Source organism: Ambystoma mexicanum, chromosome 8 (assembly GCF_040938575.1).
Source record: "Ambystoma mexicanum isolate Mex_15411 chromosome 8, UKY_AmexF1_1, whole genome shotgun sequence".
NCBI lineage: Eukaryota > Metazoa > Chordata > Amphibia > Caudata > Ambystomatidae > Ambystoma > Ambystoma mexicanum.
The window spans coordinates 1,714,227,368-1,714,250,164 of record NC_090929.1 but is presented as its reverse complement, the minus strand read 5'-3'; the positions used below and the strand labels follow the sequence as shown (position 1 = coordinate 1,714,250,164).

Below are 22,797 nucleotides of genomic sequence, written 5' to 3'. Positions count from 1 at the left end.
CCTTTCTTCCACCTGTTCTTGGTCTGCGCTGCAACCCTCTGGAGCAAACTCCCTCTACCTCTGCTTTGGGGCCCTTTCTTCCACCTGTTTCCGGTCTGCACTGACACTCTCTGGAATAACCTCCCCCTACCGCTGCTTGCGAAGCCTTTCTTCCACCTGTTCCCGGTTTGTGCTGCCACCCCCTGAAACAACCTTCCCCTACCTCTGCTTGGGGCGCCTTTCTTCCACCTGTTCCCAGGCTGCGCTGCCACCCTCTGGAGCAATCTCCCCCTGCCTCTGCTTTGGGAGCCTTTCTTCCACCTGTTCCCAGTCTGCACTGTCACCCTCTGGAACAACGTCCCCCTACCTCTGTGTGGGCAGCCTTTCTTCCACCTGTTCCCGGTCTGCGCTGCCTACCTTTGGAACAACCTCTCCCAACCACTGCTTGGGGAGCCTTTCTTCCACCTGTTCCCGGTTTGTGCTGCCACCTTCTGAAACAATCTCCCCCTACCTCTGTTTGCGGAGCCTTTCTTCCACCTGTTCCCGGACTGCGCTGCCACCCTCTGGAGCAACCTCCCCCTACGTCTGCTTTGCGAGCCTTTCTTCCACCTGTTCCCGGTCTGAGCTGCCACCCTTTGGAACATTGTCTCCCTACCCCTGCGTGGGGAGCCTTTCTTCCACCTGTTCCTGGTCTGCACTGCCAACCCCTGGAACAACCTCTCCCGACCTCTGCTTGAGGAGCCTTTCTTCCACGTGTTCCCGGTATGCCCTCCCACCCTCTGGGAGAACCTCCCCCTACCTCTGCTTGGGGATCCTTTCTTCCACCTGTTCCGGTCTGCGCTGCCACCCTCTGGAAGAACGTCCCGCTACCTCTACTTGGGGAGCCTTTCTTCCACCTGTTCTCGGTCTGCGCTGCCACCCTCTGGAACAACCTCCCCCTACCTCTGCTTGGGGAGCCTTTCTTCAACCTATTGCCGGTCTGCGCTGCCACCCTCTGGAACAACCTCCCCCTACCTCTGCTTGGGGAGCCTTTCTTCCACCTGTTCTCGGTCTGCGATGCCACCCTCTGGAGTAACCACCCCTTACCTCTGCTTGGGGAGCCTTTCTTCAACCTGTTCCCGGTCTGCACTGCCACCCTCTGGAACAACCTCCCCCTAACTCTGCTTTGGGAGCCTTTCTTCCACCTGTTCCCAGTCTGCACTGCCACCCTCTGGAACAACCTCTCCCTACCTCTGCTTGGGGAGCCTTTCTTCCACCTGTTCCCGATCTGCACTGCCACCCGCATCCTCCCCCTACCTCTGCATGGGCAGCCTTTCTTCCACCTGTTCCCGGTCTGCGCTGCCATTGTCTGGAGCAACCTTCCCTTACCTCTGTGTGGGGAGCCTTTCTTCCACCTGTTCCTGGTCTGTGCTGCCACCCTCTGGTGCAACCTTCCCTACCGCTGCGTGGGGAGACTTTCTTCGACCTGTTCCCGGTCTGCACTGCCACCCTCTGGAGCAGCCTCCCCCTACCTCTGCTTGGGGAGCCTTTCTTCCACCTGTTCCCGGTCTGCGCTGCCACCCTCTGGAGCAACCTCCCCCTACCTCTGCGTGGGGAGCCTTTCTTCCACCTGTTCCTGGTCTGTACTGCCACCCTCTGGTGCAACCTCCCCCTACCTCTGCTTGCCTCCCCCTACTTCTGCTTGGGGAGCATTTCTTCCACCTGTTCCCAGTCTGCGCTGCCACCCTCTGAAACAACCTCCCCCTGCCACTGCTTGGGGAGCCTTTCTTCCACTTGTTCTTGGTCTGCGCTGCAACCCTATGGAGCAACCTCCCCCTACCTCTGCTTTGGGGCCCTTTCTTCCACCTGTTTCCGGTCTGCACTGCCACTCTCTGGAGTAACCTCCCCCTACCGCTGCTTGCGGAGCCTTTCTTCCACCTGTTCCCGGTTTGTGCTGCCACCCCCTGAAACAACCTTCCCCTACCTCTGCTTGAGGCGCCTTTCTTCCACCTGTTCCCAGGCTGCGCTGCCACCCTCTGGAGCAATCTCCCCCTGCCTCTGCTTTGGGAGCCTTCCCAACAACCTGTTCCCAGTCTGCGCTGCCACCTTCTGGAACAACCTTTCCCTACCTCTGCTTGGGGAGCCTTTCTTCCACCTGTTCCGGACTGCGCTGCCACCCTCTGGAAGAACCTCCCCCTACCTCTATTTGGGGAGCCTTTCTTCCACCTGTTCCCGGTCTGCATTGTCACCCCCTGGAACAGCCTCCCCCTACCTCTGCTTGCCTCCCCCTACTTCTGCTTGGGAAGCATTTCTTCCACCTGTTCCCAGTCTGCGCTGCCACCCCTTTGAAACAACCCCCCCCCCTACCTCTGCTTGGGGAGCCTTTCTTCCACCTGTTCCTGGTCCGCGCTGCCACCCTCTGGAAAAACGTCCCCCTACCTCTGCTTGGGAAGCCTTTCTTGCACCTGTTCCCGGTCTGCGCTGCCAACCCCTGGAACAACCTCTCCCTACCTCTGCTTGGGGAACCTTTCTTCCACCTGTTCCCGGTCTGCGCTGCCACCCTCTGGAAGAACCTCCCCCTACCTCTTCTTGGGGAGCCTTTCTTCCACCTTTTTCCGGTCTGCGCTGCCACCCTTTGGAACAACCTCCCCCTACCTCTGCTTGGGGAGCCTTTCTTCCACCTTTTCTCGGTCTGCGCTGCCACCCTCTGGACGAACCTCCCCTTACCACTGCTTGGGGAGCCTTTCTTCAACCTATTCTCGGTCTGCGCTGCCACCCTCTGGAACAACCTCCCCCTACCTCTGCTTTGGGAGCCTTTCTTCCACCTGTTCCCTGTCTGCACTGCCACCCTCTGGAACAACCTTCCCTACCGCTGCGTGGGGAGCCTTTCTTTCACCTGTTTCCAGTCACACTGCCACCCTCTGGAACAACCTGCCCCTAGTGCTGCGTGGGGAGTCTTTCTTCCACCTGTTCCCGGTCTGCGCTGCCACCCTCTGGAACAACCTCCCCTTCCCTGCCTCTGCTTGGGGAGCCCTTAAACTTCCCCTGCCTCTGCGTAGGGACCCTTTCTTCCACCTGTTCCCTGTCTGTGCTGCCACCCCCTGGAGCAACTTCCCCCTACCTCTGCATGGGAAGCCTTTCTTCCACCTGTTCCCGGTCTGTGCTGTCAGCCTTTGGAACAACATCCCCCTACCTCTGTGTGGGAAGCCTTCCTTCCACCTGTTCCCGGTCTGCGCTGCCACCCCCTGGAACAACCTCCCTCTACCTCTGCATGGGGAGCCTCCCCCTACCAAAGCTGCTGCCACCCTCTGGAAGAACCTCCCCCTTACTCTACCTGAGGAGCCTTTCTTCCACCTGTTGCCAGTCTGTGCTGCCACCCTCTGGAAGAACCTCCCCCTACCTCTGCTTGGGGAGCCTTTCTTGCACCTGTTCCTGGCCACACTGCCACCCTCTTGAACAACATCTACCTACCTCTGCTTGGGGAGCCTTTCTTCCACCTGTTCCCGGTCTGCTTTGCCACCCTCTGGAAGAACCTTCCCCTACCTCTGCTTGGGGAGCCTTTCTTCGAGCCGTTCCCGGTCTGCACTGCCACCCTCTGGAAGAACCTTTCCCTACCGCTGTATGAGGAGCCTTTCTTCCACCTGTTCCCCATCTGCACTGCCACCCTCTGGAGCAACCTCCCCTTACCTCTGCTTGGGGAGCCTCTCTTCCACCTGTTCCTGGTCTGCGCTGCCACCCTCAGGAAGAACTTACCTCGGCCTGGGGAGCCTTTCTTCCACCTGTTCCCGGGCTGCGTTGCCACCCTCTGGAAAAACCTCCCCCTATCTCTGCGTGGGGAACCTTTCTTCCACCTCTTCTTGGTCTGCGCTGCAACCCTCTGGAGCAAACTCCCTCTACCTCTGCTTTGGGGCCCTTTCTTCCACCTGTTTCCGGTCTGCACTGACACTCTCTGGAATAACCTCCCCCTACCGCTGCTTGCGGAGCCTTTCTTCCACCTGTTCCCGGTTTGTGCTGCCACCCCCTGAAACAACCTTCCCCTACCTCTGCTTGGGGCGCCTTTCTTCCACCTGTTCCCAGGCTGCGCTGCCACCCTCTGGAGCAATCTCCCCCTGCCTCTGCTTTGGGAGCCTTTCTTCCACCTGTTCCCAGTCTGCACTGCCACCCTCTGGAACAACGTCCCCCTACCTATGTGTGGGGAGCCTTTCTTCCACCTGTTCCCGGTCTGCGCTGCCAACCTTTGGAACAACCTCTCCCAACCTCTGCTTGGGGAGCCTTTCTTTCACCTGTTCCTTTTATGCACTCCCACCCTCTGGGAGAATCTCCCCCTACCTCTGCTTGAGGAGCCTTTCTTCCACCTGTTCCGGACTGCGCTGCCACCCTCTGGAAGAACCTCCCCCTACCTCTATTTGGGGAGCCTTTCTTCCACCAGTTCCCGGTCTGCGTTGTCACCCCCTGGAACAGCCTCCCCCTACCTCTGCTTGCCTCCCCCTACTTCTGGTTGGGAAGCATTTCTTCCACCTGTTCCCAGTCTGCGCTGCCACCCCTTTGAAACAACCTCCCCCTACCTCAGCTTGGGGAGCCTTTCTTCCACCTGTTCCTGGGCTGTGCTGCCACCCTCTGGAGCAACCTCCCCTACCTCTGCCTGGGGAGCCTTTCTTCCACCTGTTCCCAGTCCGCGCTGCCACCCTCTGGAAAAACATACCCCTACCTCTGCTTGGGGAGCCTTTCTTGCACCTGTTCCAGGTCTGCGCTGCCAACCCCTGGAACAACCTCTCCCTACCTCTGCTTGGGGAGCCTTTCTTCCACCTGTTCCCGGTATGCGCTCCCACCCTCTGGGAGAACCTCCCCCTACCTCTGATTGGGGAGCCTTTCTTCCACCTGTTCCGGTCTGTGCTGCCACCCACTGGAAGAACCTCCCCCTACCTCTGCTTGGGGAGCCTTTCTTCCACCTTTTTCTGGTCTGCGCTGCCACCCTCTGGAACAACCTCCCCCTACCTCTGCATGGGGAGCCTTTCTTCCACCTTTTCTCGGTCTGCGCTGCCACCCTCTGGAGGAACCTCCCCTTACCACTGCTTGGGGAGCCTTTCTTCAACCTATTCTCGGTCTGCGCTGCCACCCTCTGGAACAACCTCCCCCTACCTCTGCTTTGGGGCCCTTTCTTCCACCTGTTTCCGGTCTGCACTGCCACTCTCTGGAATAACCTCCCCCTACCGCTGCTTGCGGAGCCTTTCTTCCACCTGTTCCCGGTTTGTGCTGCCACCCCCTGAAACAACCTTCCCCTACCTCTGCTTGGGGCGCCTTCCTTCCACCTATTACCAGGCTGCGCTGCCATCCTCTGGAGCAATCTCCCCCTGCCTCTGCTTTGGGAGCCTTTCTTCCACCTGTTCCCAGTCTGCGCTGCCACCCTCTGGAACAACGTCCCCCTACCTCTGTGTGGGGAGCCTTTCTTCCACCTGTTCCCGGTCTGCGCTGCCAACCTTTGGAACAACCTCCTCCTACCTCTGCTTGGGGAGCCTTTCTTCCACCTGTTCCGGACTGCGCTGCCACCCTCTGGAAGAACCTCCCCCTACCTCTATTTGGGGAGCCTATCTTCCACCAGTTTCCGGTCTGCGTTGTCACCCCCTGGAACAGCCTCCCCTACCTCTGCTTGCCTCCCCTACTTCTGCTTGGGAAGCATTTCTTCCACCTGTTCCCAGTCTGCGCTGCCACCCCTTTGAAACAACCTCCCCCTACCTCTGCTTGGGGAGCCTTTCTTCCACCTGTTCCTGGGCTGCGCTGCCACCCTCTGGAGCAAACTCCCCTACCTCTGCTTGGGGAGCCTTTCTTCCACCTGTTCCCGGTCTGCGCTGCCACCCTCTGGAAAAACATCCCCCTACCTCTGCTTGGGGAGCCTTTCTTGCACCTGTTCCCGGTCTGCGCTGCCAACCCCTGGAACAACCTCTCCCTACCTCTGCTTGGGGAGCCTTTCTTCCACCTGTTCCCGGTATGCGCTCCCACCCTCTGGGAGAACCTCCCCCTACCTCTGCTTGGGGAGCCTTTCTTCCACCTGTTCCGGTCTGTGCTGCCACCTTCTGGAAGAACCTCCCCCTACCTCTGCTTGGGGAGCCTTTCTTCCACCTTTTTCCGGTCTGCGCTGCCACCCTCTGGAACAACCTCGCCCTACCTCTGCATGGGGAGCCTTTCTTCCACCTTTTCTCTGTCTGCGCTGCCACCCTCTGGAGGAACCTCCCCTTACCACTGCTTGGGGAGCCTTTCTTCAACCTATTCTCGGTCTGCGCTGCCACCCTCTGGAACAACCTCCCCCTACCTCTGATTTGGGAGCCTTTCTTCCACCTGTTCCCAGTCTGCACTGCCACCCTCTGGAACAACCTTCCCTACCGCTGCGTGGGGAGCCTTTCTTTCACCTGTTTCCAGTCACACTGCCACCCTCTGGAACAACCTGCCCCTAGTGCTGCGTGGGGAGTCTTTCTTCCACCTGTTCCCGGTCTGCGCTACCACCCTCTGGAACAACCTCCCCTTCCCTGCCTCTTCTTGGGGAGCCCTTAAACTTCCCCTACCTCTGCGTAGGGAGCCTTTCTTCCACCTGTTCCCTGTCTGTGCTGCCACCCCCTGGAGCAACTTCCTCCTACCTCTGCGTGGGAAGCCTTTCTTCCACCTGTTCCCGGTCTGCGCTGGTACCCTCTGGAACAACCTCCCCTTCCCTGCCTCTTCTTGGGGAGCCCTTAAACTTCCCCTACCTCTGCGTAGGGAGCCTTTCTTCCACCTGTTCCCTGTCTGTGCTGCCACCCCCTGGAGCAACTTCCTCCTACCTCTGCGTGGGAAGCCTTTCTTTCACCTGTTCCCGGTCGGCTTTGCCACCCTTTGGAACAACATCCCCCTACCTCTGTGTGGGAAGCCTTTCTTCCACCTGTTCCCGGTCTGCGATGCCACCCCCTGGAACAACCTCCCCCTACCTCTGCATGGGGAGCCTCCCCCTACCAAAGCTGCTGCCACCCTCTGGAAGAACCTCCCCCTACCTCTGCTTGGGGAGCCTTTCTTGCACCTGTTCCTGGCCGCACTGCCACCCTCTTGAACAACATCTCCCTACCTCGGCTTGGGGAGCCTTTCTTCCACCTGTTCCCGGTCTGCTTTGCCACCCTCTGGAAGAACCTTTCCCTACCGCTGTATGAGGAGCCTTTCTTCCACCTGTTCCCCATCTGCACTGCCTCCCTCTGGAGCAACCTCCCCTTACCTCTGCTTGGGGAGCCTCTCTTCCACCAGTTCCCGGTCTGCGTTGTCACCCCCTGGAACAGCCTTCCCCTACCTCTGCTTGCCTCCCCCTACTTCTGCTTGGGAAGCATTTCTTCCACCTGTTCCCAGTCTGCGCTGCCACCCCTTTGAAACAACCTCCCCCTACCTCTGCTTGGGGAGCCTTTCTTCCACCTGTTCCTGGGCTGCGCTGCCACCCTCTGGAGCAACCTCCCCTACCTCTGCTTGGGGAGCCTTTCTTCCACCTGTTCCCGGTTTGCGCTGACACCCTCTGGAAAAACGTCCCCCTACCTCTGCTTGGGGAGCCTTTCTTGCACCTGTTCCCGGTCTGCGCTGCCAACCCCTGGAACAACATCTCCCTACCTCTGCTTGGGGAGCCTTTCTTCCACCTGTTCCCGGTCTGCGCTGCCACCCTCTGGAAGAACCTCCCCCTACCTCTGCTTGGGGAGCCTTTCTTCCACCTTTTTCTGGTCTGCGTTGCCACCCTCTGGAACAACCTCCCCCCTACCTCTGCTTGGGGAGCCTTTCTTCCACCTTTTCTCAGTCTGCGCTGCCACCCTCTGGACGAACCTCCCCTTACCACTGCTTGGGGAGCCTTTCTTCAACCTATTCACGGTCTGCGCTGCCACCCTCTGGAACAACCTTCCCTACCGATGCGTGGGGAGCCTTTCTTTCACCTGTTTCCAGTCACACTGGCACCCTCTGGAACAACCTGCCCCTAGTGCTGCGTGGGGAGTCTTTCTTCCACCTGTTCCCGGTCTGCGCTGCCACCCTCTGGAACAACCTCCCCTTCCCTGCCTCTGCTTGGGGAGCCCTTAAACTTCCCCTACCTCTGTGTAGGGAGCCTTTTTTCCACCTGTTCCCTGTCAGTGCTGCCACCCCCTGGAGCAACTTCCCCCTACCTCTGCGTGGGAAGCCTTTCTTCCACCTGTTCCCGGTCTGCGCTGCCACCCCCTGGAACAACCTCCTCCTACCTCTGCATGCGGATCCTCCCCCTACCAAAGCTGCTGCCACCCTCTGGAAGAACCTACCTCTACCTGAGGAGCCTTTCTTCCACCTGTTGCCAGTCTGTGCTGCCACCCTCTGGAAGAACCTCCCCCTACCTCTCCTTGGGGAGCCTTTCTTGCACCTGTTCCTGGCCGCACTGCCACCCTCTTGAACAATATCTCCCTACCTCTGCTTGGGGAGCCTTTCTTCCACCTGTTCCCGTTCTGCTTTGCCACCCTCTGGAAGAACCTTTCCCTACCTCTGCTTGGGCAGCCTTTCTTCGAGCCGTCCCTGGTCTGCACTGCCACCCTCTGGAAGAACCTTTCCCTACAGCTGTATGAGTAGCCTTTCTTCCAGCTGTTCCCCATCTGCACTGCCACCCACTGGAGCAACCTCCCCCTACCTCTGTGTAGGGAGCCTTTCTTTCACCTTTTCTGGACAAAACTAAAAACTCACTTGTTTAACTGCCGTCCTTTACCCGCGTGCTGACAGGCTTCACTGTAACAGCGCCTACACGCCATGGGCTTTGCGCGCGAATATACATGCAAACCAAATTTAATCTGTCACATTTCTCGGCGAGGGAGAGGCGTGCATCTCCGTGCACCAAGACACACGCAGTGTGAGGCACTTCCTGTCCTCCAGAGAGAGAAGTGCTTTTTTGTGACTCGTGTGGATGCTTGGAGTCCGCGGTGCACTAGTGCCAGTCTGCCAGAAACGTCCCCGCTGTGAGTGACGTGACCTGCACACACCCTTAGCGTGTGCCACCCGGGTGCCGTGGCGCTCACATCTTCTCAGCTGTGCCCCAGGACACTGGCTCTGTCTCCCGCGCACATGGAAGCCAAGTCAACCATAAGAAGCCAAACAGCTCCAGGAGACGGAGGTGGCGGCGTTCTGCCCCCTGGGGCGAGGGGGCGTGTATGGCACACGTCTTTGCAAGTATCTGGGGCCAGCAGCACCACGGCTGCACTTTCTTCTGTGTCCAATCGATTTACTTTGATTTCCATTGGAGGAAATGCAAAACATTTGAAGGGGAATCCCACAAGGGCCGCAGTGGGGGGTGGACTTTGGAGGTAGGGGTGGAGTTCCGAGGGGGCGGATCTGGCAGTTGGACTCACTCAAAGGTAATGTTCAAAATAATATTTTTAAAAAGGTGCAATTTCTTTTATGCTGCTTCTTTCCAAACCCCCACACTGCACATCAATTCCACTTTAAATCACTTGACTTTTTGCAATTGCTTATTAAAAAAAAAAGTGCTATCAAATGAGTTTGGCCAGGGTATGGGTTGGGCTGGATGCTTGCTTATATTCAGGGCAACGGTGGGGTATTTCTGCCCCTGTTGTGAAAATCAAAAGTTGGCACCCATGAACCCACAGTTTAATTTCCTAAAAACTGCTTTTCAGCACAACAGAAGCATTTATTTGTGATTAACCAGTTTGACAAGCATATAACATCTTTATAAATATAACCTCTTCTAAATCACAAAGCAAGGGGCACACAAATTACAGAGTATTCAAAGAAAACTAGAGAATGCCAGCAGCATTTTTCAGTTTGAAAATGCACTTTTGTTCTTCTATGGAAGTGTGAAATGCACATTTGGAAAACAATAGTGCCCCCAGCATGTAGGAAGCCAGCTTTCAACAGTGGTGCCCCCTCCCAGTTATATTCATGACCCATTGATTCCCGTGGTGCCCCTTTCAGGCAAGAAAAAGGAAACAGGGTCAGCAAATAAAACCTGCAAACGCATCAGTGAGGCTGTTGAAAGGAGGACAGCACAGGGTAGGTCACAGAGCCCCGGCTTCCCTTTCTGAGAAGCTAGGGGCTTGGTATAGCCTAGTCAGGGCTGAGGCTGGCTGGGTCCCAAGAGGGGGCTCAGTATGACCTGGTCAGGTATGAGGCAGGCCGGCTCCCGAGGGGGGGCTCGGCAGTGCTTTAAGTGGGGTAAGAAATTGAGGAGGAACCCTCATTTGGGGGCGTGGCTTGCTGGATGGGCATGGCCTAAAACTTGAAGGCGTGGCCGAAAGAAGAGCATGTAAAAATGAACAAGGGTGACCTCGTCTACATAACTAAGTGCATACTGCAACACTGCTGGTGCAACCACAACGTGTGGACCTGGGAAAATCAATGAATTGCCCTGTGTCTTATCGGCAGACCTTGAAGTCCTGATGTAGTAAATAGTGGCAGAGTGCGATATAATGCTACAGCATACAGCAGTGTAGCCCCACAGCGTGCAGTAGCGACTCCTCCGTGCGAGGTTACTTTGTGAGTCCCCTCTTGTGAAAGCAGGAATTACAAGAACTAGAAAGCAAAGTTAAGGAATCATAGAATCCAGTAGTGGCTCATCAATTCATACCTGAAATGGGACAGGTTGTGTTTTTGAGTAATCATAATCCGTTTTTCAGAATGTTTTTTTTTTAATTACAGAAAGTCAAAAACCTAAACAAATCTAGCTAGGTCCCAATGGTAGAACGTCCAGCCAATCCTGAATCTTTGCTTCCTCTGTCCCATGAGCCACTCTAGACATGCGTGAGCCTCATTGGCTGTCATGAGTGAAGCACAGCCAGGAGCTCAGTATAGCCTGGTCAGGGCAGAGGCAGGCTGGGTCCCGAGAGGGGGCTCGGTATAGCATGGTCAGGGCTGAGGCAGGCTGGGTCCCGAGAGGGGGCTCGGTATAGCCTGGCCAGGGCCGAGGCTGGCTGGGTCCCGAGAGGGGGCTCGGTATAGCATGGTCAGGGCTGAGGCAGGCCGGGTCTCGAGAGGGGGCTCGGTATAGCCTGGCCAGGGCCGAAGCTGGCTGGGTCTCGAGAGGGGGCTCGTTATAGCCTGGTCAGGGCCGAGGCTGGCCGGGTCCCGTGAGGGGGCTTGATATAGCCTGGTCAGGGCAGAGGCTGGCTAGTTCTCGAGAGGGGGCTCGGTATAGCCTGGCCAGGGCGGAGGCTGGCCGGGTCCCGAGAGGGGGCTCAACATAGCCTGGTCAGGGCCAAAGTTGGCCGGGTCCAGAGAGGGCGCTCGGTATAGCATGGTCAGCGATAAGGCAGGTTGGGTCCAGCTTGGTATAGCATGGACAGGGGTGAGGCAGGCCATGTCCCAAGAGGGGGCTCGGTATAGCCTGGTCAGTGCTGAGGCTGGCTGGGTCCCGAGAGGGGGCTCAGTATAGACTGGTCAGGACAGAGGCTAGCCAGGTCTCGAGAGGGGGCTCGGTATAGCCTGGTCAGGGCTGAGGCTGGCTGGGTCCTGAGAGGGGGCTCAGTATAGCCTGGTCAGTGCTGAGGCTGGCTGTGTCCCGAGAGGGTGCTCGGTAAAGCCTGGTCAGTGCTGAGGCTGGCTGGGTCCCGAGAGGGGGCTCGGTATAGCCTGGTCAGGGCAGAGTCTGGCTGGGTCCCGAGAGGGGGCTCAGTATAGACTGGTCAGGACAGAGGCTAGCCAGTTCTCGAGAGGGGGCTCGGTATAGCCTGGTCAGGGCTGAGGCTGGCCGGGTCCTGAGAGGGGGCTCAGTATAGCTTGGTCAGGCCGGAGGCTAGCCAGGTCTCGAGAGGGGACTCGGTATAGCCTGGTCAGGGCAGAGGCAGGCCAGGTCTCGAGAGGGGGCTCGGTATAGCCTGGCCAGAGCCGAGGCTGGCCGGGTCCTGAGAGGGGGCTCGATATAGCCTGGTCAGGACTGAGGCTGGCCAAGTCTCGAGAGGGGGCTCGGCATAGCCTGGTCAGGGCTGAGGCTGGCCAGGTCCCGAGAGGGGGCTCGGTAAAGCCTGATCAGGGCTGAGGCTGGCTGGGTCCCGAGAGGGGGCACGGTATAGCCTGGTCAGGGCCGAAGTTGGCCGGGAACAGAGAGGGCACTCCGTATAGCCTGGTCAGGGCTGAGGCAGGTCGGGTCCGGCTCGGTATAGCATGGTCAGGGCTGAGGCAGGCTGGGTCCCGAGAGGGGGCTCGGTATAGCCTGGTCAGGGCAGAGGCAGGCTGGGTCCCGAGAGGGGGCTCGGTATAGCCTGGTCAGGGCAGAGGCAGGCTGGGTCCTGAGAGGGGGCTCAGTAAATCCTAGTCAGGGCTGAGGCAGCGCGACCTCGAGATCCGCCGAGACATCTGACTCCGGATCGCGGACCCGGCAAGAGCCAGCCGGCGGCACCGGCAAGACACGGCCCATTTGCCAGGCCTGTTCATCTCCAAATGTTCTCATAGGAAAAGGGCTGGACTTGTTGGTCATGTGCACTATGGGGCCACTTCTAGCTTTATTCCCAGGGCCTCTTTTGGGTCCTAGTCCACCCCTGAACGGCACGACGTTTCCTGTTACCCAGATCTGAGTTTGTTTTGCTGGCTTCCTTTCTAGCGACCTGATGCGGCGGCTTTAAGTGAAGCGTGGAGGAGCATGAGGCAACCCGGCGTGCAGTTAAAAACACAGGAAGCGTTTATTTCTGGATTCTTTTGGCAGGAGGCGGGTGGCCGGTGACACCAGGAACCACAGAGCAGATGTGACCCAGGGAGGCAGGCTCTGGGAAATGAGAAACATGGCCTGCAGTCATTATCAGACCACAGAGCCCGGCGGCGCGCCGCCTCCCGCTGCTGGCTGAGGTGGCCCGACGGCACAGCCGGAGTGCTTCAGGTTCCAGGAAGAGGGCAGTTCCTGGAGACCCCCGCCCCAAGTGGCAAGCTAGCTCTCGGGACATGCGAAGTCAGGTAAGGTGCCGAGAGGTGGTCATTTGGAGGGTAGGTGTTAGAGCCTCAGTCACTCACTCACTCACTCACTCACTCACTCACTCACTCACTCACTCACTCACTCACTCACTCACTCACTCACTCACTCACTCACTCACTCACTCACAGGCACTGTAGGGTTTCATACAGTGCTTCTTACCATATTCCCACAATGCATCGGTACTCAGCATGACCTCAGAACGATGAAGGGCTGAATCGACTCTGCTGGGTTTTGAACATTCGTCGTGCAGGCAGTGCACAGATGTTTCGGCTGACCGCTTTACTCTTTGAATAATTAGGGCTTTAAGTGGGTCGGGGCTAACCAGGACAAAAATCTCTCCAAACGGGGCGCTGATGGGGCTTCCTGAAGCCCCCTTTATAGTCCAGCCAATGAGCTCAGGAAAACTTCCACAGTTTTTTTTCTAAAGCCCGAAGCTCTTGCTCGTGATCTAGAGCTTCGGGCTTAAAAGAAAGAAGCCTTTTCGGCCATAATTGAGGCGCCCACTGACCCCCTGTGCCTGGTTCGGCCAGCAATACCATTAAAGAAGAAAAGTTAAGCTTCTAAAAGCCAGTACCTTGTTTTCTAATGCTTAAAGCTCCCACTCCAGAGCGAGAGCTTCAGGTTTTAAAAAAATAAAACTGGGCCTGCCTTTTGTTCCATAATGGTGGCCCAGGCCTCCTGAGACATCCCTTTAACTAAGAGACCTAGGAGTGATCACTGCATCTCTTAGTTAAAGGGATGTCTGGCAGGGTGCGGCGCCACCACTAAGGGAGAAAAGGCGAGTGCCGACCCCGCCAGGCATCCCTTTAATTAATAGATGATGATCTCTTCTAAGGGATATAAGCGGATGTCGTCATTAGGCCGCTGCCCCTAAATGAGCCCCGGCTCAATATCCCATGCCACTTAACTCCCTGGGGCAAAGAGCTGCTCTCCACACATAGGGCGCCCAACCTGCCCTCAGCCAACTGACCAGTGTGTGTTATGAAAGGCGTCCCCCCATCAGAGCTCTCTGCCTCCAGAAACCTCAACACCCCAAATATTATGCAGCGGGTCCACTAGAAAACGGTGCCCTACTACCTACCCGCTCTCACCCAAACTGCACCCCACCGAGGACCCTGAGGTCAGCAGCAGCAATGGGGCCATTAATCCAGTCAGAAAATCACACGCACCTCCATCCCCACCAACACACCGTGTGCTCTCTCTGCGTCTCTGATGTGTCATGTAAGGCGGGCACATGTTTATGAGGAGTCCTGCGACAATGTGCTCTTTACTCTTTGCTTTGCTTTAAACCTCAATAAAATAAGAAGTCATTAAAAGCCTTGCTGCTGCTCCTCCAAACCTCCCTACTGCTCCTCCAAGCCTCCCTACTGCTCCCTGAGCCTTCGCACTACTCCCCCAAGCCTCCCTTCTGCTCCTCCAAGCCTCCCTACTGCTCCTCCAAGCCTTCCCACTGCTCCTCCAAGCCTCCCTACTGCTCCCTTCGCACTACTCCCCCAAGCCTCCCTTCTGCTCCTCCAAGCCTCCCTACTGCTCCTCCAAGCCTTCCCACTGCTCCTCCATCCTGCCCACTGCTCCTCCAAGCCTCCCTACTGCTCCTCAAGCCTCCCTACTGCTCCCTGAGCCTTCGCACTACTCCCCCAAGCCTCCCTTCTGCTCCTCCAAGCCTCCCTACTGCTCCTCCAAGCCTTCCCACTGCTCCTCCATCCTGCCCACTGCTCCTCCAAGTCTGCCTACTGCTCCTCCAAGCCTTCCTACTGCTTCCCAAGCCTTCTCACTGCTGCTCCAAGCCTGCCTATTGCTCCTCCAAGCCTGCCCACTGCTCCTCCAAGCCTTCCCACTGCTCCTCCAAGCCTTACTACTCCCCCAAGCCTGCCTACACTCCTCCAATCCTCCCCACTGCTCCTCCAATCCTCCCCACTGCTCCCCCAAGCCTCCCTACTGCTCCTCCAAGCCTCCCTACTGCTCCCTGAGCCTTCGCACTACTCCCCCAAGCCTCCCTTCTGCTCCTCCAAGCCTCCCTACTGCTCCTCCAAGCCTTCCCACTGCTCCTCCATCCTGCCCACTGCTCCTCCAAGCCTCCCTACTGCTCCTCCAAGCCTCCCTACTGCTCCCTGAGCCTTCGCACTACAACCCCAAGCCTCCCTTCTGCTCCTCCAAGCCTCCCTACTGCTCCTCCAAGCCTTCCCACTGCTCCTCCATCCTGCCCACTGCTTCTCCAAGTCTGCCTACTGCTCCTCCAAGCCTTCCTACTGCTTCCCAAGCCTTCTCACTGCTGCTCCAAGCCTGCCTATTGCTCCTCCAAGCCTGCCCACTGCTCCTCCAAGCCTTCCCACTGCTCCTCCAAGCCTTACTACTCCCCCAAGCCTGCCTACACTCCTCCAAACCTCCCCACTGCTCCTCCAAGCCTTCCCACTGCTCCCAAAGCCTTCGCACTATTCCCCCAAGCATTCCCACTGCTCCCCCCAAGCCTTCCCACTGCTCCCCCAAGCATTGCCACTGCTCCTCCCAGCCTGCCCACTGCTCCTCCAAGCCTTCCCTCTGCTCCTCCAAGCCTGCCCACTGCTCCTCCAAGTCTGCCTACTGCTCCTCCAAGCCTTCCTATTGCTTCCCAAGCCTTCCCACTGCTCTTCCAAGTCTGCCATCTGCTCCTCCAAGCCTTCCTACTGCTTCCCAAGCCTTCCCACTGCTCCTCCAAGCCTGCCCACTGCTCCTCCAAGCCTTCCCACTGCTCCTCGAAGCCTGCCCACTGCTCCTCCAAGCCTGCCCACTGCTCCTCCAAGCCTTCTCACTGCTCCTCCAAACCTTCCTACTCCTCCAATCCTGCCTACACTCCTCCAAGCCTGCCAACTGCTCCTCCAAGCCTTCCCACTACTCCTCCAAGCCTGCCAACTGCTCCTCCAAGCCTTCCCACTGCTCCTCCAAGCCTGCCTATTGCTCCTCCAAGCCTTCCTATAGCCCCTCCAACCTCCCTACTGCTCCATGAGCCTTCACACTGCTTCTCCAAGCCTTCCCACTACTCCCCAAGCCTTCCCACTGCTCCCCCGAGCCTTCAAACTGCTCCCCCAAGCCTGCCCACTTCTTCTCCAAGCCTGCCCACTGCTCCTCCAAGTCTGCCCACTGCTCCTCCAAGCCTTCCAACTGTTCATCTAAGCCTACCCACTGCTCCCCCATGCCTGCCCACTGCTCCTTCAAGCCTTCCCACTGCTCCTCCAAGCCTGCCTACTGCTCCTCCAAGCCTGCCTACTGCTCCTCCAAGTCTGCCTACTGCTCCTCCAAGCCTTCCCACTGCTACCCCAAGCCTTCCCCACTGCTCCCCACAGCTTACCTACTGCTCCTCCAAGCCTTCCCACTGCTCCTCCAAGCCTTCCTATTGCACCTTCAAGCTTGCCTACTGCTCCTCCAAGCCTTCCCACTTCTCCAAGCCTTCTCACTGATCCTCCAAGCCTTCCCACTGCTCCTCCAATGCTGCCTACTACTCCTCCAAGCCTTCCCACTGCTCTTCCAAGCTAGCTTACTGCTCCTCCAGGCCTGCCAGGCCTGCCCCTCTAAGCCGTCCTACTGCTCCTCCAAGCCTTCCCACTGCTCCACCAAGTCTGCCCACTGCTCCTCCAAGCCTTACCACTACTTCCCCAAGCCTGCCTACTGCTCCTCCAAGCCTTCCCACTACTCCTCCAAGCCTGCCTACTGCTCCTCCAAGACTTCCCACTGCTCCTCTAAGCTTTCCCACTGCTCCTCCAAGCCTGCCTAATGCTCCTCCAAGCCTTCCCACTGCTCCTCCAAGCATTCCTACTGCACCTCCAAGCCTTCCGACTGCACCTCCAAGACTTCCCACTGCTCCTCCAAGCCTGCCTACTGCTCCTCCAAGCCTTCCTACTCTTCCAAGCCTTCCTAACTTCCTACAAGCCTGCCCACCACTCCCCAAGCCTTCTCACTGTTCCTCCAAGCCAGTCTACTGCTCCTCCAAGCCTGCCTACTGCTCCTCCAAGAGTCCCCACTGCTCCTCCAAGCCAGTCTACTGCTCCTCCAAGTCTGTCTACTGCTCCTCCAAGAGTTCCCACTGCTCCTCCAAGCCTTCACAATGCTCCTCCAAGCCTGCCTACTGCTCCTCCAAGCCTTCCTACTCCTCCAAGCCTGCCTACACTCCTCCAAGCCTGTCCACTGCTCCTCCAAGCCTTCTCACTGCTTCTCCAAGCATGCCCACTGCTCCTCCAAGCCTTCTCACTGCTCCTCCAAGCCTGCCCACTGCTCCTCCAAGCCTGCCTACTGCTCTTCCAATCCTTCCCACTGCTCTTCCAAGCCTTCCCACTGCTCCTCCAAGCCTGCCTACTGCTCCTCCAAGTCTACCTACTGCTCCCTCAAGCCTTCTGCTCCTCCCAGCATTCCTACTGCTCACCCAAGCCTTCCTATTGCTCCTACAGACCTCCCTGTTCCATTAACCCTTCATACTCCACCTCCAAGTAGCCGGCCTTCTGCATCCCAAGCCTTCCTCCTGCTCCTCAAGTCTGGCTCCTGCTTCCTTAATCCTTCCTACTGCTCCTCCAAGCATTCCTACTGCTCACCCAAGCCTTCCTACTGCTCCTCCAAGCATTCCCACTGCTTTTCCAAGCCTGCCTCCTGCCCATCCAAGCCTGCCTTCTGCTCCTCCATGGCAGCCTACTGCTCCTCCATGCCAGCCTACTGCTCCTCCACGCCTGCCTTTTGCTCCTCCAAGCCTTCCCACTGCTCCTCCAAGCCTTCCTACTGCTCCTCCAAGCCTACCTACTGCTCCTCTAAGCCTTCCCACTGCTCATCCAAGCCTTCCCACTGCTCCTCCAAGCCTGCCTTTTGCTCCTCCCAGCCTTCCCACTGCTCCTCCAAGCCTACCTACCGCTCCTCCAAGCCTTCCCACTGCTCCTCCAAGCCTCCCCACTGCTCCTCCAAGCCTGCCTTTGCTCCTCCAAGCCTTCCTACTGCTCCTACACACCTTCCTACTGCTCCTCCAGGCCTTCCTATTGCTCCTCCAAGCCTACCTACTGCTCATCCAAGCCTTCCCACTGCTCCTCCAAGCCTGCCTTTTGCTCCTCCAAGCCTTCCTACTGCTCCTCCAAGCCTACCTACTGCTTCTCCAAGCCTTCCCACTACTCCCCCCAAGCCTTCCCACTGCTCCTCCAAGCCTTCCTACTACCCCTTCAAGCCTACCTACTGCTCCTCCAAGCCTTCCCACTACTCCCCCAAGCCTTCACACTGCTCCCCCAAGCCTACCTACTGATCCTCCAAGCCTTTCCACTGCTCCTCCAAGCTTGCCTTTTGCTCCTCCAAGCCTTCCCACTGCTCCTCCAAGCCTTCCCACTGCTCCCCAAGCCTACCTACTTCTCCTCCAAGCCTTCCCACTATTCCCCCAAGCCTTCCCACTGCTCCCCCAAGCCTGTCCACTGCTCCTCCAAACCTGTCCACTGCTCCTCCAAGCCTGCAACTGCTCCTCCAAGCCTTCCCACTGCTCCTCCAAGCCTTTCCACTGCTCCTCCAAGCCTTCCAACTGCTCCTCCAAGCATTCCCACTGGCTCCTCCAAGCCTTCATACTGCTTCACCAAGCCTACCTACTACTCCTCCAAGCCTTCCCACTGCTCCTCCAAGCCTGCCTTTTGCTCCTCCAAGCCTTCCCACTGCTTCTCCAAGCCTTCCTACTGCTCCTCCAAGCCTACCTACAGCTACTCCAAGCCTTCCCACTACTCCCCCCCAAGCCTTCCCACTGCTCCCCCAGGCCTTCCTATTGCTCCTCCAAGCCTGCCTTTTGCTCCGTCCTCCAAGCCTTCCCACTGCTCCTCCAAGCCTTCTCACTGCTCCTCCAAACCTTCCTACTCCTCCAATCCTGCCTACACTCCTCCAAGCCTGCCAACTGCTCCTCCAAGCCTTCCCACTACTCCTCCAAGCCTGCCAACTGCTCCTCCAAGCCTTCCCACTGCTCCTCCAAGCCTGCCTATTGCTCCTCCAAGCCTTCCTATAGCCCCTCCAACCTCCCTACTGCTCCATGAGCCTTCACACCGCTCCTCCAAGCCTTCCCACTACTCCCCAAGCCTTCCCACTGCTCCCCCGAGCCTTCAAACTGCTCCCCCAAGCCTGCCCACTTCTTCTCCAAGCCTGCCCACTGCTCCTCCAAGTCTGCCCACTGCTCCTCCAAGCCTTCCAACTGTTCCTCTAAGCCTACCCACTCCTCCCCCATGCCTGCCCACTGCTCCTTCAAGCCTTCCCACTGCTCCTCCAAGCCTGCCTACTGCTCCTCCAAGCCTGCCTACTGCTCCTCCAAGTCTGCCTACTGCTCCTCCAAGCCTTCCCACTGCTACCCCAAGCCTTCCCCACTGCTCCCCACAGCTTACCTACTGCTCCTCCAAGCTTTCCCACTGCTCCTCCAAGCCTGCCTATTGCACCTTCAAGCTTGCCTACTGCTCCTCCAAGCCTTCCCACTTCTCCAAGCCTTCTCACTGATCCTCCAAGCCTTCCCACTGCTCCTCCAATGCTGCCTACTACTCCAAGCCTTCCCACTGCTCTTCCAAGCTAGCTTACTGCTCCTCCAGGCCTGCCTAGTGCCCCTCTAAGCCGTCCTACTGCTCCTCCAAGCCTTCCCACTGCTCCACCAAGTCTGCCCACTGCTCCTCCAAGCCTTACCACTACTTCCCCAAGCCTGCCTACTGCTCCTCCAAGCCTTCCCACTACTCCTCCAAGCCTGCCTACTGCTCCTCCAAGACTTCCCACTGCTCCTCTAAGCTTTCCCACTGCTCCTCCAAGCCTGCCTAATGCTCCTCCAAGCCTTCCCACTGCTCCTCCAAGCATTCCTACTGCACCTCCAAGCCTTCCGACGGCACCTCCAAGACTTCCCACTGCTCCTCCAAGCCTGCCTACTGCTCCTCCAAGCCTTCCTACTCTTCCAAGCCTTCCTAACTTCCTACAAGCCTGCCCACCACTCCCCAAGCCTTCTCACTGTTCCTCCAAGCCAGTCTACTGCTCCTCCAAGCCTGCCTACTGCTCCTCCAAGAGTCCCCACTGCTCCTCCAAGCCAGTCTACTGCTCCTCCAAGTCTGTCTACTGCTCCTCCAAGAGTTCCCACTGCTCCTCCAAGCCTTCACAATGCTCCTCCAAGCCTGCCTACTGCTCCTCCAAGCCTTCCTACTCCTCCAAGCCTGCCTACCCTCCTCCAAGCCTGTTCACTGCTCCTCCAAGCCTTCTCACTGCTTCTCCAAGCATGCCCACTGCTCCTCCAAGCCTTCTCACTGCTCCTCCAAGCCTGCCTACTGCTCCTCCAAGCCTGCCTACTGCTCTTCCAATCCTTCCCACTGCTCTTCCAAGCCTTCCCACTGCTCCTCCAAGCCTGCCTACTGCTCCTCCAAGTCTACCTACTGCTCCTCCATGCCAGCCTACTGCTCCTCCATGCCTGCCTTTTGCTCCTCCAAGCCTTCCCACTGCTCCTCCAAGCCTTCCTACTGCTACTCCAAGCCTACCTACTGCTCCTCTAAGCCTTCCCACTGCTCATCCAAGCCTTCCCACTGCTCCTCCAAGCCTGCCTTTTGCTCCTCCCAGCCTTCCCACTGCTCCTCCAAGCCTACCTACCGCTCCTCCAAGCCTTGCCACTGCTCCTCCAAGCCTTCCCACTGCTCCTCCAAGCCTGCCTTTGCTCCTCCAAGCGTTCCCACTGCTCATCCAAGCCTTCCCACTGCTCATCCAAGCCTGCCTTCTGCTCATCCGTGCCAGCCTTCTGCTCCTCCATGCAAGCCTACTGTTCCTCCATGCCTTCCTACTGCTCCTCCAAGCCTTCCTACTACCCTCCAAACATTCCTACTGCTCCTCCAAGCCTACCAACTGCTCATCCAACCCTTCCCACTGCTCCTCCAAGCCTTCCCACTGCTCCTCCAAGCCTTCCTAAAGCTCCTCCAAGCCTACCTACTACTCCTCCAAGCCTTCCCACTGCTCCTCCAAGCCTGCCTTTTGCTCCTCCAAGCCTTCCTACTGCTCCTCCAAGCCTACCTACTCCCCCCCAAGCCTTCCCACTACTCCCCCCAAGCCTTCCCACTGATCCTCCAAGCCTGCCTTTTGCTCCTCCAAGCCTTCCCACTCCTCCTCCAAACCTTCCTACTACTCCGTCAAGCCTACCTACTGCTCCTCCAAGCCTTCCCACTCCTCCAAGCCTTCAAACTACTCCGTCAAGCCTACCTACTGCTCCTCCAAGCCTTCCCACTACTCCCCCAAGCCTTCACACTGCTCCCCCAAGCCTACCTACTGCTCCTCCAAGCCTTCCCACTGCTCCTCCAAGCTTGCCTTTTGCTCCTCCAATCCTTCCCACTGCTCCTCCAAGCCTTCCCACTGCTCCTACAAGCCTTCCCACTGCTCCTCCAAGCTTGCCTTTTGCTCCTCCAAGCCTTCCCACTACTCCCCAAGCCTTCAGACTGCTCCCCCAAGACTTCCCACTGCTCCCCAAGCCTGTCCACTGCTCCTCCAAGCCTTCCCACTGCTCCTCTAACCCTTTCCACTGCTCCTCCAAGCCTTCCCACTGGCTCATCCAAGCCTTCCTACTGCTCCGCCAAGCCTACCTACTACGCCTCCAAGCCTTCCCACTGCTCCTCCAAGCCTGCCTTTTGCTCCTCCAAGCCTTCCCACTGCTCCTCCAAGCCTTCCTACTGCTCCTCCAAGACTACATACAGCTCCTCCAAGCCTTCCCACTGCTCCTCCAAGCCTTCCCACTGCTCCCCCAAGCCTACCTACTGCTCATACAAGCCTTCTCACTGCTCCTCCAAGCTTTCCTTTTGCTCCTCCAAGCCTTCCCACTGCTCCTCCAAGCCTTCCCACTGCTCCCCCAAGCCTACCTACTGCTCCTCCAAGCCTTCCCACTGCTCCCCTAAGCCTACCTACTGCTCATCCAAGCCTTCCCACTGTTCCTCCAAGCATGCCTTTTGCTCTTCCAAGCCTTCCCACTGCTCCTCCAAGCCTTCCCACTTCTCCCCCAAGCCTACCTACTGCTCCTCCAAGCCGTCCCACTGCTCCCCCAAGCCTTCCCGCTGATCCTCCAAGCCTGTCCACTGCTCCTCCAAGCCTGCCTACTGCTCCTCCAAGCCTTCCCACTGCTCCTCCAAGCCTTCCCACTGCTCCCCGAAGCCTACCTACTGCTCATCCAAGCCTTCCCACTGCTCCTCCAAGCTTGCCTTTTGCTCCTCCAAGCCTTCCCACTGCTCCTCCAAGCGTTCCCACTGCTCCCCCAAGCCTACCTACTGCTCATCCAAGCCTTCCCACTGCTCCTCCAAGCTTGCCTTTTGCTCCCCCAAGCCTTCCCACTTCTCCCCCAAGCCTACCGACTGCTCCTCCAAGCCTTCCCACTGCTCCCCCAAGCCTTCCCACTGCTCCTCCAAGCCTGTCCACTGCTCCTCCAAGCCTGCCTACTGCTCCTTCAAGCCTTCCCACTGCTCCTCCAAGCCTTCCCACTGCTCCACCAAGCCTACCTACTGCTCCTCCAAGCCTTCCCACTGCTCCCCAAGCCTACCTACTGCTCATCCAAGCCTTCCCACTGCTCCTCCAAGCTTGCCTTTTGCTCCTCCAAGCCTTCCCACTGCTCCTCCAAGCCTTCCCACTTCTCCCCCAAGCCTACCTACTGCTCCTCCAAGCCTTCCCACTGCTCCACCAAGCCTTCCACTGCTCCTCCAAGCCTGTCCACTGCTCCTCCAAGCCTGCCTACTGCTCCTCCAAGCCTTCCCACTGCTCCTCCAAGCCTTCCCACTGCTCCCCCAAGCCTACCTACTGCTCCTCCAAGCCTTCCCACTGCTCCCCCAAGCCTACCTACTGCTCATCCAAGCTTGCCTTTTGCTCCTCCAAGCCTTCCCACTGCTCCTCCAAGCCTTCCCACTTCTCCCCCAGGCCTACCCACTACTCCCCCAAGCCTTCCCACTGCTCCTCCAAGCCTG

At 58.1% G+C, this 22,797-nt stretch overlaps 1 protein-coding gene across 4 annotated transcripts in view; it reads left to right on the top strand.

Moving 5' to 3' along the window:
* Positions 1 to 22,797, top strand: part of CHST15 (carbohydrate sulfotransferase 15) — a 615,742-nt gene that overhangs the window by 170,921 nt on the left and 422,024 nt on the right. The window contains exon 1 of one of the 4 annotated variants that reach the window (XM_069612034.1): positions 8,990 to 9,314. The exons of 2 other annotated variants lie outside the window; for them this stretch is intronic. The gene's annotated coding sequence lies outside the window, so the exon portion shown is untranslated. Of the gene's footprint in view, positions 1 to 8,989; positions 9,315 to 12,644; positions 12,859 to 22,797 lie in introns of those variants that run through there. One more of the 4 variants, XM_069612032.1, reaches the window with a different exon arrangement.